Raw genomic sequence first — 15,952 nt, forward strand, 5'->3', positions numbered from 1 at the left:
TTTTTAAAACATTTATTATTTTTTTCCCGACAGGAAAAATCAAAGAAATATAAATGAAGAGAATAGCAAATAAAAAAAGAGGAAATGAGTAAGAAAACATAGAATTATAATTTCCCAATTGCCATTTTGATTTCCCCACTTTAACTCTTTTTAACCCCAAAGGTCAGGAGTCTAAATTGCAAACCACCAAGGGAAAATTTCCCAGAATAAGCCTTGATATAACAAGCCATGGTTTGTTAGGGTGAGGAATACGGCCAGGCTGCCTTTTCCTTCTGTTGCTTCTGGCGAGGAAGGCCAAGAATGGATGAATTTCCAGGATGGGCCATTTGTCCCAAGGAAGTTCCTTGGATGAGTGGTGAAATGTTTCCAAAGGACAAAACCGAGACTGTCCAGTTGCCTGTTGAAAAAGCACCTTTGGGACAACCACGAGCTGGGTGGGGGGGAGCCGACAGGTTGCTGTGTTGCTTGTGGTTGTTCATCCCAAAGATGCTTTTTTTCAAGAGGCAACTGGACTTTCTGGTTTTTCTCTGAAGTCATTTTGCTTCTCAGCCAAAAAGCTTCTTCAGCCTGGCTGGATGGTGGGGAATGGAAGGATTATTACTCCTTGCAGACAGCTGGTCATTTGCATCCTTTTTAGAGAGTTGTTGAGGCCTCTTGGAGATTTATCTGTGTCCTCAGGGTCACCTGAGTGGTCTAATGGTTCCTGTAATCTGAAAAAATTTTTCCTCTGGAAATCCATTCCTACTCCCACACCATTCCAAGGGTCTTCATTCCAAATTGGATAGCTAAAAGGTCCTTCAAAGACCCTCTAAAAGGATGCAAATGACCAAGAAGAAGCTTCTTGGATGAGAAGCAAAAATCTTCAAAGAAAACCAGAAAATCCAGTTGCTTCTTGGAAAAAAAAAAAACAACCTTTGGGACAACCATGACCCGGAGGACGGATTTCCAGAGAAAAAAACTGCCGACTACCTGAAACCATTTGAACCACTCAGGTGACCCTGAGGACACAGGGTCCAAGTGGCCTCAACAACCCTCTAAAAGGATGAAAATGACCAGCGGTCTGCAAAGAATGTAAATCCTTCCATTCCCCACTATCCAGTCAGAGCTGAAGAAGCTTCTTGGATGAGAAGCGTAACGTCTTCAAGTAAAAACAAAGAAAGCTCTCTTGAAAAAGCACCCTTGGGGCAACCAGGACCTGGAGGTCGGAGAAGTTTCTTAGACATTTGGTGGTCCATCATTTTCCCGCTGTCGTTCTGCCTCTTCTATCCTGACTCCGTTAAGCCCAGTAGATGGAGAGGGAGCTGCAGAGAAGGTTGATGGCAGCTCCTAGCATCGAACGATTAGCTGGCACTGCTGAGAGGTTTTCCACTGGCTTCTCTCTCTGTCCAAGGGGCAGCAGGGGAGGGGCTTCTGCAAGAGGAAGGAGGGAGAGGGAAAGAATTGCTCCAACAGGAAAGAAACTCAACAGCAAACAGTGTCAGGGTTCCGAAGGATGCCCTAATTACCGTATTTTTCGGTATAAGACACAACTTTAATACAGCATTTTTGGCCTCCCAAAACCCTGCCCCCTTCACAAAATGGATGTGCAGAGGTTTGGGAGGCCTGCAAAGTGCTCTGGGGGGGCTGGGAAGGGCAAAAACAAGTAAAAAATGGGGTCATTTTTTGCTCATTTATGCCCCCCCCCCAGCCCCCAGGGACACTTTGCAGACTTCTCAAACTCTATGCATGCCTGTTCTTCATGGAAAATGAGGTGTGCAGAGGGTTTGGGAGGTCTGCAGAGTGCAAAAACGTTTTTTTAAAAAATTATCTCTTAAAATCTTGGTGTGTCTTATACTCTGGTGCGTCTTATAGTCCGAAAACATACAGTAACTCATGAGCTCAAGCCAAGTTTCAAAAGAAATCCAGTTATTTATTAGAGCTACATGTCGGTAATTACCCAAGTGAAGTCAACGCTGCCGCATGGAATTTATGGCTCAACTCTGACCCTTCTTCCCACCTCCTCCCAAGTGTGTCACAAATCACATTCTCCAATGAGGCACTTATCCGGGCTGTAGAAACACACGCCTCTAGGCCAACCTTGAAAAAGGTAGGCGTTGAATGTGCTTCAGAATGTGGCTGCTGAACATTCTTCCCCCTCCTGCCCATGGCACTCGAGAGCAGACTAGAAATGCTTTGCACATTGACAAGTAACTCTGGAGGGTAGAGTTGGGCCCATGGCCTTATTTTGGGAACTGCAACTCAAATGGTAACCGTTCGCTTAGCAATTGTTCAAAGTTACCACGGCACTGAAAAGAGTGGCGGATGACTGCTCCTCGCACTTATGACTGTCACAGCATCCCCCAAAGTTACATGATCAAAATTCAGCGGCTTGGCTGGCAACCAGCATGTGCTTGCCACCATTGTACGGGTAGTCCTTGAGTTGCAACCATTCGTGTAGTGACCGAAGTTACAACGGCACTGACTATTTTTCAGGTGATATATCCCAGTGGTCATGTGGTCAACATTTGAATGCTATTTTAGTTTGATTTCCTGCCCCAAGGAGACGGCAGGCACTATGCCCTGAATGGCTCTCCCACCCTCCTACCATGGATGCTTTCACTTTTCCTCCAGAGGTGGTATTCGGCAGATTCTGACCAGTTCTGGAGAACTGGTAGCAGAAATTTTGAGTAGTCCAGAGAATCGGCAAACACCACCTCTCGCTGGCCCTGCCCCCATCTATTCTCTGCCTCCCGAGTCCTAGCTGATTGGGAGGGAATGGAGATTTTGCAGTATCCTTCCCCTGGAGTGGGAGGGAATGGGGATTTTGCAGTATCCACCAAGCCACCCCACCCCACCCCACCCCACGCCCATCAAGCCACACCATGCCCATCAAGCCACACCATGCCCATCAAGCCACATCACGCCCATCAAACCACACCACAGAGCTGTAGTAAAAAAATGTGAATCCCACCACTGTTTTCCTCCCTTGTTTTTTATTCACCTGGACATCCTGGAAGATCTCGATGACAGCATCCAGACTTTGGATATCCTTCTGGTTCATTCTGATGACGTAGCAGGCCTTTCTGTCCATGATCGGTAGCCGATCACCAGCTGTTCAAAGGCAGAGTGTAGAGGTGAGCTTGCGATGGCAACCCTGACATCCTTCTAGCACTGATGATGTTACCTAGTTGGTCATGAAATGTCTACAAGGAAACCACCAAACTCGGAGAGCATCAAGGACCCCACGGTTCAATCCTGAGTTGCATGTTATAATGATTTAGGGCATGAAGACTAAACATACGATGAATGGTTGCAGGAACTGGGCATGGCTGGTCTAGTGAAGAGAAGGACCAGGGGAGACAGGAGAGCAGCCTTCCAATATTTCAGGGGCTGTCACAGAGAGAAGAGGGTCAAGCTATTCTCCAAAGCACCTGAGGGCAGGACAAGAAGCAATGGGTGGAAACTAATCAAGGAGAGAAACAACTTAGAACTAAAAAGAAATTTCCTGACAGAACAATTAATCAGTGGAACAGCTTGCCTCCAGAAGTTGTGGATCTCCAACACTGGAGAAGTTTTTAAGATGTTGGATAGCCATTTGTCTGAAGTGGTGTGGGGTTTCCTGCCTAAGCAGGGGGTTGGACTAGAAGACCTCCAAGGTCCCTCCTGACTCTGTTATTCTATATATGATATTTCTCTCTCTGGGTACGATAAGAATATATCTACTGAATATAACTCTGATTGGTAACAGGAAAGGCATTCGGCCAGTAAAACAGTTGGCTACATTCAATTAGCCAGAGCCCAAGAGATTACAGGCTCATTAAAAGATGACGATATTAATTCATTCTCCTCTCTTAACTAACTGCAATAGGAAGACCCCCCCCAAACTGGGACATATCTTTGGGCTGCAGCTTTTCAGTAGACTCATCATAAGATGCCTCTGGTCACAACAAGAAATAGCAGTTTACTTTAAAAAAAAGGGGTGGAGAATATTTCGATTCCAAAGAGGTGTCAGGCAGCTGCACAAGCCAATCTTTGGCCAAGACGAAGGAAAGCCAGGATGGGTGCAAACCTTACATTGCTGTAATCATAAACCACTGTGGCCGAAGAGTTGAGCTTCATGTGGATGGGAAATATGGCCAGTTTCTCCTTCTGGCTCATGGCCAAGTGCTGGGGGGACCCTTTGCCATCCGGGCGTGAATGGTCATTTGCAGGACCTAGGAATCGCCAAGAAGCCAAAGCCAAAGGAGAAGAAAAGCAGTCAGTATCGGTGTGTCTTTACAATTAGTGTTTCCCCTCTAATACATTACATATCTTTACATTCATGCTCTCCTTATCCATTATCCATTTTTATGTACTATTCCGTATTTATTTGTACTTTGCTGTTTATGTCAAAATATTATTTTGCCTATATTATACATTATGTTCTTACTATCATTCAAATGCTCTATCATAACTTATCTTTACTGACTCCTATCTTAGCATTATGTACTCCTTTCCTACTACATCATTGTTATGCAATTCTCTATTTCTTATTTTCTGTCATCTAACCACTTAGACCATTTACCCCAAATTAGATAGTATTCTGATTCCTCCTTTCCTTGTATTTCCTTCATCAATTTATCCATCTGGGCACATTTTAAAATCTTTTTATCACCTCCTCTTCCTTTGTACTGCATTGCTCTTCCAATTTTGGGCAAATGTTATTCTGGCCGCAGTTATAATATGTAGGGTTAGGGACAGTATTTCTCCACTTTACTTTTTTGTAATTATGCCTAATAGAAATACTTCTGGTTTCCAATCTATATGGTCTCCCGTTTTTCTTCGAGCCATTTTAAATTTTGGACCAGAATTTCTTTACCATCTTGCATGCCCACCATGTATGGTAATAGGTCCCGTGTACTTTTTTACACTTCTAACATGGTGAACTATTCGGGAACATCGTTGCAAGCCTCGCAGGGGTGGGGGGGGAGATGCAATCTATACAACATCTGTACTGCTTTTCCTTGTTTGCCGCCGACATAAGACATTTCCAAATTTACTGAATCCTGAACTGCTTTATGATATATGATGGAACTTTGAGTTCCTGTGTTGTTTTAAGTCATGTGTTTGTTTCTGTTGCTGTGTCTATTTGTTTAAAATAAAAGCTTTTATAAAACAAAAACAAAAGGAGAAGAAAAATGGGACTCAGGACTTCCAGAAAGGATGAAGACCATTGGCTGGGTATCACGCATCACAGCTGGACCGTAATCCTAGTTTAAGACAAACCACTTGTGAGCCAACAATGCCTGCGCTGCCCAGACAATAACCCAAGAGACAGATTCCACACAATGGCCTGATGTGCGTTACCTACTCAGACCAGGGCTGGGATCCCTACAGCATCAATAAAATGGAAAGTAGCTAACGCCCTGTAGGAAGTTAGCACCTACTCTTCTCCTAGAAAAATGAAATATCCTAGGACCGGGATGGTGAACCTGTGTCATGTGGAGCCATTTGTCAGGTATGCGAGGCGTTGCCTTGTCAGCTGGACAGTGCGCTAGCCAGCTGAGGTCAGCCTTTTTAAAGCATTTTTCGCCCTCCCTAGCTCCAGAGGCATTATAGGAGCTTGGGGAGGGTGAAAAGAGCCTCCCCCGCCCCCTGAAGGCTTCAGGAGCTTCCAGCCTCCGGAGCGCAAACAAACAGGCCCTACGGGCAAACCGGAAGTTCAGGAACAGACTTCTGGTTGCTTGTAGGGTGGGTTTAAAGGGGGGTTGGGCATTGCATTATGATTGCGGGCCATTCGCGCATGACCCCCCTGGGCTCCCCCCCCCCCACCTTTATGGCACGCGAGCCAAAAAAGGTTCGCCATCGCTGTCCTAGGAAATATTTAAAAGGCAGAATATTATATTTCCCTGAATAAGAAATGGAGAAGCGGGATAGTTCCTGAAACATGCTGGGATAGACGCCACTCCGTCTGATCCACCGTTGCCTCTGCTCAGCCAATCCGCTTGTATATTCGCGGTCTCCGATATGTGCTCTGCTCAGATTGATAAAAGGTGTTTCCCTGCCCAACAGTGGAGCCTCTCCACCTCCAACATAAGTGATTTGGACTGCCTGCCTGCCTGACGGTTGACATGAGCCTTGGAGGCGACGTGTCCATGAGGACCAGCACATGACGGTCCTGACCAAGTCCTGAAATTCGTGAAGAGCCAGCCAGATGGCTCGCAGCTCCAGCTGTTCCTGAGCTCTTGTGCGCTCCAGTGCCATTGGGCTACCTGATCGAGGGAATGTGCTCCCCACCAGTAATAGGCTCACGTCTGTTGTTACCACAATGCTCTCTGGTTCCTTGAATAGAGACCCCCGGAGCAGGTTGGGAGTCTTCCACCAGTAGAGCAATGTGAACACCTTGGGTGGGATTAGCAACTTGGACTGAGAGTGGCTGGTGTGTGTCTTCTGAAACAGAAGAAGGAACCACTGGAAGGAACGAGCATGGAAGCGTGCCCAGGGAACAATGTCGATACACGAAATCATTTTTCCAGAGGTTGGGAAAGCATCGCCAGTGGTAAGGACCTCTGACCTTGAATGTGACTCACCAGTGACTGGATGTTGCTGCGTCGTTCCGGAGATAAGGCCACCTGCATGTGACGGAGTTTATGAGAGTCCCGAGATGCAACAGCCTCATAGTCGGCTGAAAGTGGCTTTTTGGGAAGTTCAGCACAAAGCCGAGGTGCTGCAAGGTATTGATAGTCTCCTGAGATCTCGAACTGCATGGGATCGCGATGACGAGAGGATCAAGATGTCGTCAAGATAACAATTTACTCAGACTGGTAGGGAGCGAAGATACGCGGCTATTGCTGCCAGTAGCTTGGTAAAAGTTTGTGGGGCTGATGAAAGGCCGAATGGTAGGGCCTTGTATTGAAAGTGGCAGCCCGAGAACTGGAACTGCAGGAATTTCCTGTGTGCTGTATGTATTGGCACATGCAGGTAGACCCTTTTATGTTGACTGATGTCATCAGGTCACCTTGTCTGATGCAGGTCAACAGCTTTTGGGAGACTGCATCTTGATTTTGGTGCCTGATGTAAAGATTGAGTCACTTTAAATCTAGGATGGCTCTCCATCCTCCTCAGGATTTGGGGGCTAGGAACAAGATGGAATAGAAACCCTAGCCTTTCCTGTCCCTTGGGAACTGGTTCTATGGCGTCGATGGATAACAGATGTTGGATCTCTTGGTTCATGAGACCCTGTTTCACTTGACACCTGGAGACAGGGCACTTGATGAATCATCTCGGGGGCATGGAGAGAAACTCTAGTGAGGCTTGGCCTCACTGTCTGGACGACGCAAGCGTCCAAGGTGGTTTCTGCCCATTGGCTTGTGAAGGCTGACAATTGCCCACCAATAGGCCCCATCCCTTGGGAGTCACCTATACGGCGAAAAAGACGGTTATTGGGGCCACAAAATGGCCGTTGAGCCTGTGATTGTTGCTGATTCTGTTGTCTATTCCTGTCTCGGGCACCTGACCAGTCCTGAGCATGGTCCTGTCCCTGTCTGTATGGCTGGTTGTACTGTGGTCCAAATGGCTGCTTCCTGAAATAAGGCTGATGTCTCCTATCGGAATGCCTGTTGGTGGATGGAAGCACCTTGCACTGTCCCTTGTCTCTATTAAGATCAGGTCCAAGGCAGAACCAAACAGGGACCCACCCTTGAATGGAGTCGAAGCTAGGCGCCATTTAGATTTTATATCCGCCTGCCAATGGTGGAGCCATAGGAGCAGTGGGACGTAACATTGGATGCTATAGCTCGAGATGTGAATTTAGTCCCATTAAGAGTAGCGTCTGAGGAATATTCCAGTGCTGAGACCAGTTTGTTGATATCCTGGTGCAGCCGCATATCCTCTGGGGCAACTCTGGCTGGAGTTGTTAAGTCACACCAAGGATGTCCGGTTGAAAAATGAGGCTGCGTATCATCAATTCGGCTTTGTGGTCCTCCTCCTTGGGCCTTCTGACAGTTCGGATGGCACCAGGGCTGGAGAGGCCAAAGCGGGCAATGGTGTGTGTGTTTCTACAGTAGGGAACTGAAGAATCCCGCTACTTCCGGGGTGGAGCTATATAGCTTTCTGTTGCAATTGCTGGGAGGTAGGATCACAGCAGGCTGCGTCCATTGTCTCTACACCACATCGAAAAATAGTTTAGGAAAGGGAATACATCTTGTTCCTGAACCTGTTCAGCAAAGAACCAGTCCATGGAGTCCCAGTCCCACTGCCGCACTGGCCTGAGTAGTGGGGTCACCCATGTTGGCGGTGGTCTTGGCCTTGTATAACAATGATTTAAACAATGGAGGCCGAAATAACCTAGAGAAGGAGGGCTTGTCCTGCCCTGAGCTGTCATCATCAGAAAGCTCCTGCTCCCCCAGGTCCTCCTCCTCACGAAGGATAGAACCCTCACTGCGAATGAGGGGAGCGGGGAGGGAGGATCCGCCTGGGAAGTGGATGGATCCCTGGCACAAGGCCACGTGTCTGGGGCGTTGTCCCCTTCGCTGGAGTTCAGTCTCTACTCCCTGAGTTATGGCAACCGAGATCAATCTCTGAGCTCCGGAGGGATACTGAGGGGAGAAGTTTCCTCGGGCCTCAACCCTGCCACAGTGGGGGTAAAGGTGGCTGATAGTTGTATGTGCCTGGCCGCGGGTGCCTGACTCTCCAACATGTCCAAGAGATCAGATAAAGATTGGGGCCTCAAATCCACTTCCCCTACAGGGAGGTCTTGTGGCATGGGAATATCAGGGGACCAACTCTGGACCCCTTCCAGATTGGGTGGTAAGGCAGGTAGAGAACCGTGGATGGTAAGAGTTGATGGGGACCTGCTAGAAGTAGAGGTAGCCAGAGGCCTAGCTTCCTTCTTGTTTTTCTCTTTGTGTCCTGCGGCCTTATCTGCAGCCACGGATGAGGCGGCTGCCCTGGTCCTGCAGGAGGTCCTGGTGGCAGTCCTCCAGACCCTATTACTGGCCCTGGACTGATTAGATGGTAATGAGAGGGAGATTTCTGCCCCAAAGTTGTTCCCAGTCGCCAAGCGATCTGCCATTATTATCATCAGAGAGCTCACTCAGAATAAAGCAACTCCTTCCTCGGGTGATTTCGCATCATGCTAACTTGGCATGAATAATCCGGCTGCCCCCTGGTCGGCTTCCAACTGCGCGCAATTCAACCTTCCAAAAATGGCCACCACTTTGAATTCCGCTGAAGACAATGGCCATTCCGAAACTGCTTCCCTCGTGGCTGCAACAATCACGGCAGTAGCAGAGTCGCTGAGAGCAGGGCGCTGATCGCTGTCTCAAGTGGATCATGCGCAGAACAATAAGGCCGATCATGCCCAGAGATAAACTCAGTGGCAAAACGAGTTTATTAAGGAGGGACTGATCGCGCTAATAAGTGGATTGCGCCTGAGGTAGCCGACACGAGAGTGGCACACCAGCTCTCGGCTGCGGTAATCGGTAGGTGAGGGAGTCAATTGCCACCAGTTCCAGCCGATTTAGCGTTGAGAAGCGCCAGTATTGCACTGAGAACGGCCCGGCAAGGCAGACCGTCGGAACGGAACAGCCTGCCCTTCCTAATCTGTAGATACCTAGAGGAAAAAGGAGAATGCTAAAAGGAAAAAACAATACTTACAGATAATAGAGTTAATTGTCTAGTATCCTAGAGAAAATTTGTATCTCTCTTCAGGCTGGACTGAGTTAAAAAGCTGAACCCTTCCAGTCAGAGGAGGCGTGGTCAACAATTTCAGAACTCAGTCTCTAGGCTAATGGACAAAGTTAACTCATGCTGGATTCCCCAAGCAGCGCACAGGAGAAAGGGATTACAAGAGAGTAAATTATGCTGGCTGGGGAATTCTGGGAGCTGAAGTCCATAAGTCTTAAAATTGCCAAGTTTGGGGACCCCTGATCTAAGTGAAGAGATTGCAGAGGAAGGGATTACAAGATAATAAATTATGCTGGCTGGGGAATTCTGGCAGTTGAAGTCCACAAGTCTTAAAGTTGCCAAGTTTGGGGATCCCTGGGGTAGAGCATCAACCACACAACCATGGCCAGTGGGGATGAAGGATTATGAACTTCTCTGGAAATCCCTTCCATAGTTTCATCCCAAGAATCCTGGTCAAGCCACCCTTACCGCCTCGGTATGCTCTCGGTAATGTGCAGCCCTGCCAGCAGCACAGTCAGACCACCAGAGCCATCCCACGACCGCCATCACCAGGATCAAGAGTTTCCCACAAGAAAGGTCAGCGGGCTTGGGAGATTCTGTGTAATCCTGCAGGACCAAAAACAGATGTGAGCATTCCTCACTCCAACAGGGCTGGATTTTGTCTCAGAACAGAGCTGGAAGGGACCTTGGAGGTCTTCTAGTCTAACCCCTTGCTCAAGCAGGAGACCCTACCCCATTCAGACAAGTGGTTGCCCAATCTCTTCTTAAAAAACCTCCACTGTTGGATGACCCACAACTTCTGGTGGCAAATTGTTCCTCTGGTTAATTGTCCTCACTGTTAGGAAGTTTCTCCTTAATTCCAGATTGCTTCTGTCTTTGGTTAGTTTTCATCCATCGTTTCTTGACCTGCCTTTTGGTGCTTTGGAAAATAAACTGACCCCCTCCTCTTTGTAGAAGCCCACAAATACTGGAATACTGCTATCATGTCCCCACCCCCAGTCCTTCTTTTCTCTAGACGAGCCATTGTGTCTCAAAATAACGTAATGAGATAGAAACTCTGTTTGTGTCCTCCACAGAAGTCACCCTGAGACAGGAGATATTCAGGGGGGTGTTGGATTGGATGACTGGATGACCTCCAAGGTCCCTTCCAAGCTCTTTTGATCTGTTAATCGAAGATTAACTGACAGCACTGAAAAAAGTGACTCATGATTGTTTTTCACACGGTTTCCCCCACCGTCACAGGAGAAAAATTCAGCACGATGGACAACTGTCTCACATTTATGATGGTTATAGTCTCCCAGGGTCACGCGATCCCTTTTGTGACCTTCTGACCAGCCAAATCATCTGGGGAAGCCAGATTCACTTAACTAACTTAGCATCTGCAGCAATTCCCTTCGCAATAGCAGCAAGGAAAGTCGTAACATGGTGCAAACCTCACTGAACAAATTTCTCATTTAGCAACATAGATTTTGGGCTCAGTGGTCGTTCAGTTGAGGACTACCTGTATTCCGGCCATAGGCTTGGTGCATCTACAGTGGGGTGGGGCCAGAAAAGGAATGAGACAATATTAGTATAGGTTTTATATTCAAGAGTGAGATTTAAAGGGAAAAACATAGTTAGGATAGGTTAGCGAAGGAAAGGTATAAGAAATGATATTAAATCACATTTGGGTTTGTGGAAACACCATCCCAAGAAAATATAAACTGACAGCTGAAAGAGACACCTACAAAACAGAAAAAGAAAGGAAGAGAGGGGAGAAGAGAGGAAGAGGAGGGAAGGGAAGAAAGAGGGTAGGAGAGGAGGGTGGAAGGAGGAGAAAGAGAAGGAGAGAGGGTAGGAAGGGGAAGAGGAAGAGAGGATTAGGGGAGAGGTAAGGAAGAAGGAAAGGGGAAGGAGAGGAGGAGGGAAGAAGTAGAGAAGGGAGTGAGGGAGGAAAAGAAGGGAAAATAAGGTGGAAGGGCAAAGCAACCCAAAATGTATATATAACCTTATAAATGGAATGACAAATGTAAAGACGCAGAATAACTATGTGAATGTATGCCATAATTGTATGTAAGAGAATAAAAAATAAAAATAAACTTTCAAAAAATGAAAGGGCTGAAAACAGGGAAGAAAAGTCCCCCCCCCTCCTATTAATTGGCTGAAGAGCTGGGTAATTACAATTCTCCATCTCAGTTATCGTAAATTATGGGCTAACTCTAGCTGGCTCTGTTCCTCTAACTCACGGCCCATGCATTGTTCCAAGTTAAAGTTGGAAGAACAAAAACCTCTTCCCAGAAGGAGTGAAACTCACCGGAGGCGGTTCGGACATTAGGGCCAACTTGTTGCTATCGTCCATCTTGTAATCGCCTTCCATTCCAATCCTTAGCTCTCTAGCAGGAGAATCTTCCTTATTCTTCTGGACTACTGAAGGATAGGAGAACCTCTACTTATACTATGCACCTGATGCTAAACACCTCCGGGGGATTGGTTAGCTCTCCAGCCCCATTGCAACTCCTGTTGGCTGGTAGCCAGTCTTGCTTTTAAGGAAGCGTTTCTTGCCTAGTCTTCTTGGGACACTCCAAAAGTGTTTATTTGGACACATGTCCTTCAAGAGTTTCTGAAGAACCTTGTCCATAAGCAGAAGTACCTTCTAGGGACAAGTGGCCCCTTGTTGTTCCTAAACCTTAAACTCAACTTGTTCTAAAGTCAATCTGGGAAGGAGGAAGTCCTCCTCGTTCGCTTTAAATCACTCCTTGAGAAGTTTGTAAGATGTTTGCCCAAAACACAACAGCAAGAGCTTCTGAGAAGAGCGATAGCACTGAGAGAACGAGGGTCATGTTATTGGAAAGAAATCTGGAGCCAAAGAGAGGGGTGAGGAGCTGTGGCTCCAGGCGCCCCACCATCATAGTTAATGGTGTGGGATGCTGGGAATTGAATTCAGCAGTTCTGGAGAGTTTTATCAGAATTCATATTCCTCACTCTCATGTCCATTCCGTCCACACCTGGGTCCTATCTTCTCATCCCCAGGGCCTCATCTGGACAGACATTCCATCACCTGGTCCTTCAATCTGGCAAAGATGACTTGTGAATCTCCTAGCAACAAACATTGAGAACCCGAGAGTTTTGTTCCTTCTTCCCTCCCACCCAGCAGTGGGAGGGGGGGGTTGCAATCTGCCCCCTCCCCAGCACAACTTCTGCTTGTCCTCGTCCCACAGGAGCCTTTGTGCCCGTCTCAGCCCAGCCCTGGTTGCAAAATGTGGCTTTTCCAAGCTCAAGTCACCCCCTGGCACACTTTGCCCTTTGATGTCTGGGGCACAGCTGTGCCCGGAACAAGAGACGTTTGTCTCCGTGCCACACGCTGCCCTCCCAGCAGCTCCCAGGCCCTAGTGGGCTCAATTCAGTCGCCAGGACAATGGGGGAGAATGGGAAGATGAGCAACAACAGCGATTGCAGCCAGAAGCCCAATTCACAATGGCCACCAAGGCTGGAGATGGGCTTGTTGTAAAAGCAGGGAAGAAACATCTGGACGTTGCAAGTGGTGTAATCCATTTCTGACCCATCCTCTGAGCGGCATCAGAACTTTTCCAGAAGATAACTGGTGTGCCAAAATCAGCTAAGGCTTGGGACTGTGTGTAAAGATTGGTGAAAATGTTATTTAAGGGACAAGAGGGGGAGGAAGGGAAGGAAACTAGACAACAGTCAGATAAGAGGCAGCTTAGCCCACAAAATCAACAGAGGTGTAGAAAAGGTCTCAAAAAGGACACACACCCCTAGTTTCTTGTGTTATAAAGGTGAGGTGGGGAGAAATATGTAGTTTGAGACTTGTCTATGGAGATTCTCAGTCATCTAGGCCCTGGTTGTCTGAAAGGTGCTTTTTTTCAAGAGGCAAATGGACTTTCTTGTTTTTTTCTTTTGAAGACATTTCACTTCTCATCCAAGAAGCTTCTTCAGCTCTGACTGGATGGTGGGGAATGGAAGGATTTGGATTCCTTGCATTTGCATCCTTTTGGAGAGTCATTGTAACACTTGGAAAGGATGCAAATGACCAGTTGCCTGCAAGGAATCCAAATCCTTCCATTCCCCACCATCCAGTCAGAGCTGAAGAAGCTTCTTGGATGAGAAGTGAAACGTCTTCAAAAGAAAAAAACAAGAAAGTCCATTTGCCCCCTGAAAAAAAATGCCGTATTTTTAGGATTATGAAGATGTACCTCTTCTACCCTTAAAAGAGTGTGGAAATGTTGATGCATCTTGTACAATGAATATAGCCATTTTTGGCCCCCTGAAGCCCCATCCCTGCATCCCATTTTTATGAAAAACAGGGTGGCCCGTTTTCCTGAAAAATGGGGGTGTTTTTGCCTTCCCCCAGCCCTGCTGAAGCCTGCAGAGTGCTCCTGGGGGCTGGGGAGGACAAAAATGTTTATTTTCTTACTTATCTCTTTGAAATCTTGGTGAATCTTATAGTCCGGAAAATACGATACTTTGAGAGTTGCAAGTTTTTACCAGCATCACCTTGGAACATAGGATAGCGTTAGCACTTGCAGTTGGAATGTCTTGCCTGGACCGTCCCAAAAGGCTTTGATCCTGGGTTCATTTGGAAGTCGGCTTCATCACAAGAGAGCAAATTCTGAGACAAAAGGACAGAGTCTATTCAAACAGGGCTGGCTGGGGAAAAATAACATGGACAACAACGACAACAAACACCTCCTTGTGTTAAGATGGCAAGAGCGGTAGACGGCAGCCCCTTCGCCAGCTGGCAATTCCATTAAAAGGCACCAGCTGTAAATCCTGCCCTCCTCCGAGGCCTATGGTGGTCAGGCTAATTTAAGAATTAAGTGGAGGTGAGGGGGTGAGGTGGGGAGAAGGAAGGTAGATGCAGGTCATATATAATGCATCCTAAGAAAAGCTTTGCGAACCCACAAAAGCTGACACACCCTTTTTGACTCGTATTTATGATGGCTGCAGTGACTCACCTTCACGCGATCAACTTTTGCAACCTCCCGACCAGCCAGGTTCATTTAACAACTGTGTCGCTATTTTAACAACGGCAGCGATTCGCTTAACAACTGTGGCAGGAAAGGTTGTAAAACAGGGCCGAACTCATTCGACCACTATTTCACATACCAGCAGAAATTTTGGGATCGCTTGTGGTCATGAGTTGAGAACCCCTTGTACCTACGTTCAGTGTTATTTGCATTAATTCCTTTTATGGCATGCAGTATTATGCAAAGCATAAAAATGTAGTCAGGCATAGCGAGAGGAAGAAATGAAAGGCTTGAATTAAAAAAAGAGAAAGAAATCTAGCTCAATCTTGTTTAGATCAATTATAACTTTCCATATTATTCCATATTATTCGAACTTTCACAGCTTCCCCCACGGCCAATCATGGCTCCTTAAAGTTGCCTTTTGTTTTACGCCTGTCAAGTCTGAGATGCCCACAGAGATGCCAGGCAGGTCTTGGCAAAGCAGCTCAGGAGCCGAGAAGATGCATGGTACAAATCCGTCTTAAGACCAGGGCCAATGACCCCCGAGTGGCCCAGGATTAGCAGTGGCCCCAGCACCGGCAGAGACGCAGCCCACCATCCTGGGAACTTCTCTGCCCCCTCAAAAGTCCGTATCCTGTTTGGGTGGGTTGCTCCCCTCTCTCTGCAACCCAAGCCTTGTGCCCCTTTGAGCATCTCTGGCAGTGTTAGGGGTCTCCTTGCATGGAGTTCCTCAAATGGTCCTTTGTCTTCGTTCCAAAGTTGGGGGATGCTTCCTCTGCCCTCCCCTTTCACACACACACCCCCAGCTCCTGTTGCCATGTGCTATTCTTCCCCTCCATCCTGATGCTCTCAGGAGTCTCCAGCGCTTCCTTAACCTGCCCTCCCCCGCCTCCCAGGTCTGGTATTTGCAGCCCCTCCCCCTCCCTCCCCTCTTTCACTCCACCCAAGAGCCTTTGATGCCATGTGATTTCCTTCCCCTCCATCCCCGATGCTCTCGGGAGTCCCCAGTACTTCCTTGCCCCCCTCTCTCCGCCTTCCCCCCACCCGGGGGAGAACTAGCATTTGCAGCCCCCTTCCTCTCTTCCCCCTCCCTCCCCTCTTTCACCCCCCCCAGGAGTCCCTGATGCCATGTGCTTCCCTTCCCCTCTATCCCGATGACCTCAGGAGTCCCCACCTCTTCCTTACTCCCCCTCTTCTCCCCCTCCCACCCGGGGCTGGCACTTGCAGCCCGCTCCCTCTCCCTCCCTCCCTCCCTGGCTGCCACCCCCGCGCCGGGCGGAGAAGCCGAGCTCTGCTCTCTTCTGCAGGTGCTGAAGCATCCCGCTCGCCCAGTTGGGCTTCAG

This window comes from Thamnophis elegans, chromosome 13 (assembly GCF_009769535.1).
Source record: "Thamnophis elegans isolate rThaEle1 chromosome 13, rThaEle1.pri, whole genome shotgun sequence".
Lineage (NCBI taxonomy): Eukaryota > Metazoa > Chordata > Lepidosauria > Squamata > Colubridae > Thamnophis > Thamnophis elegans.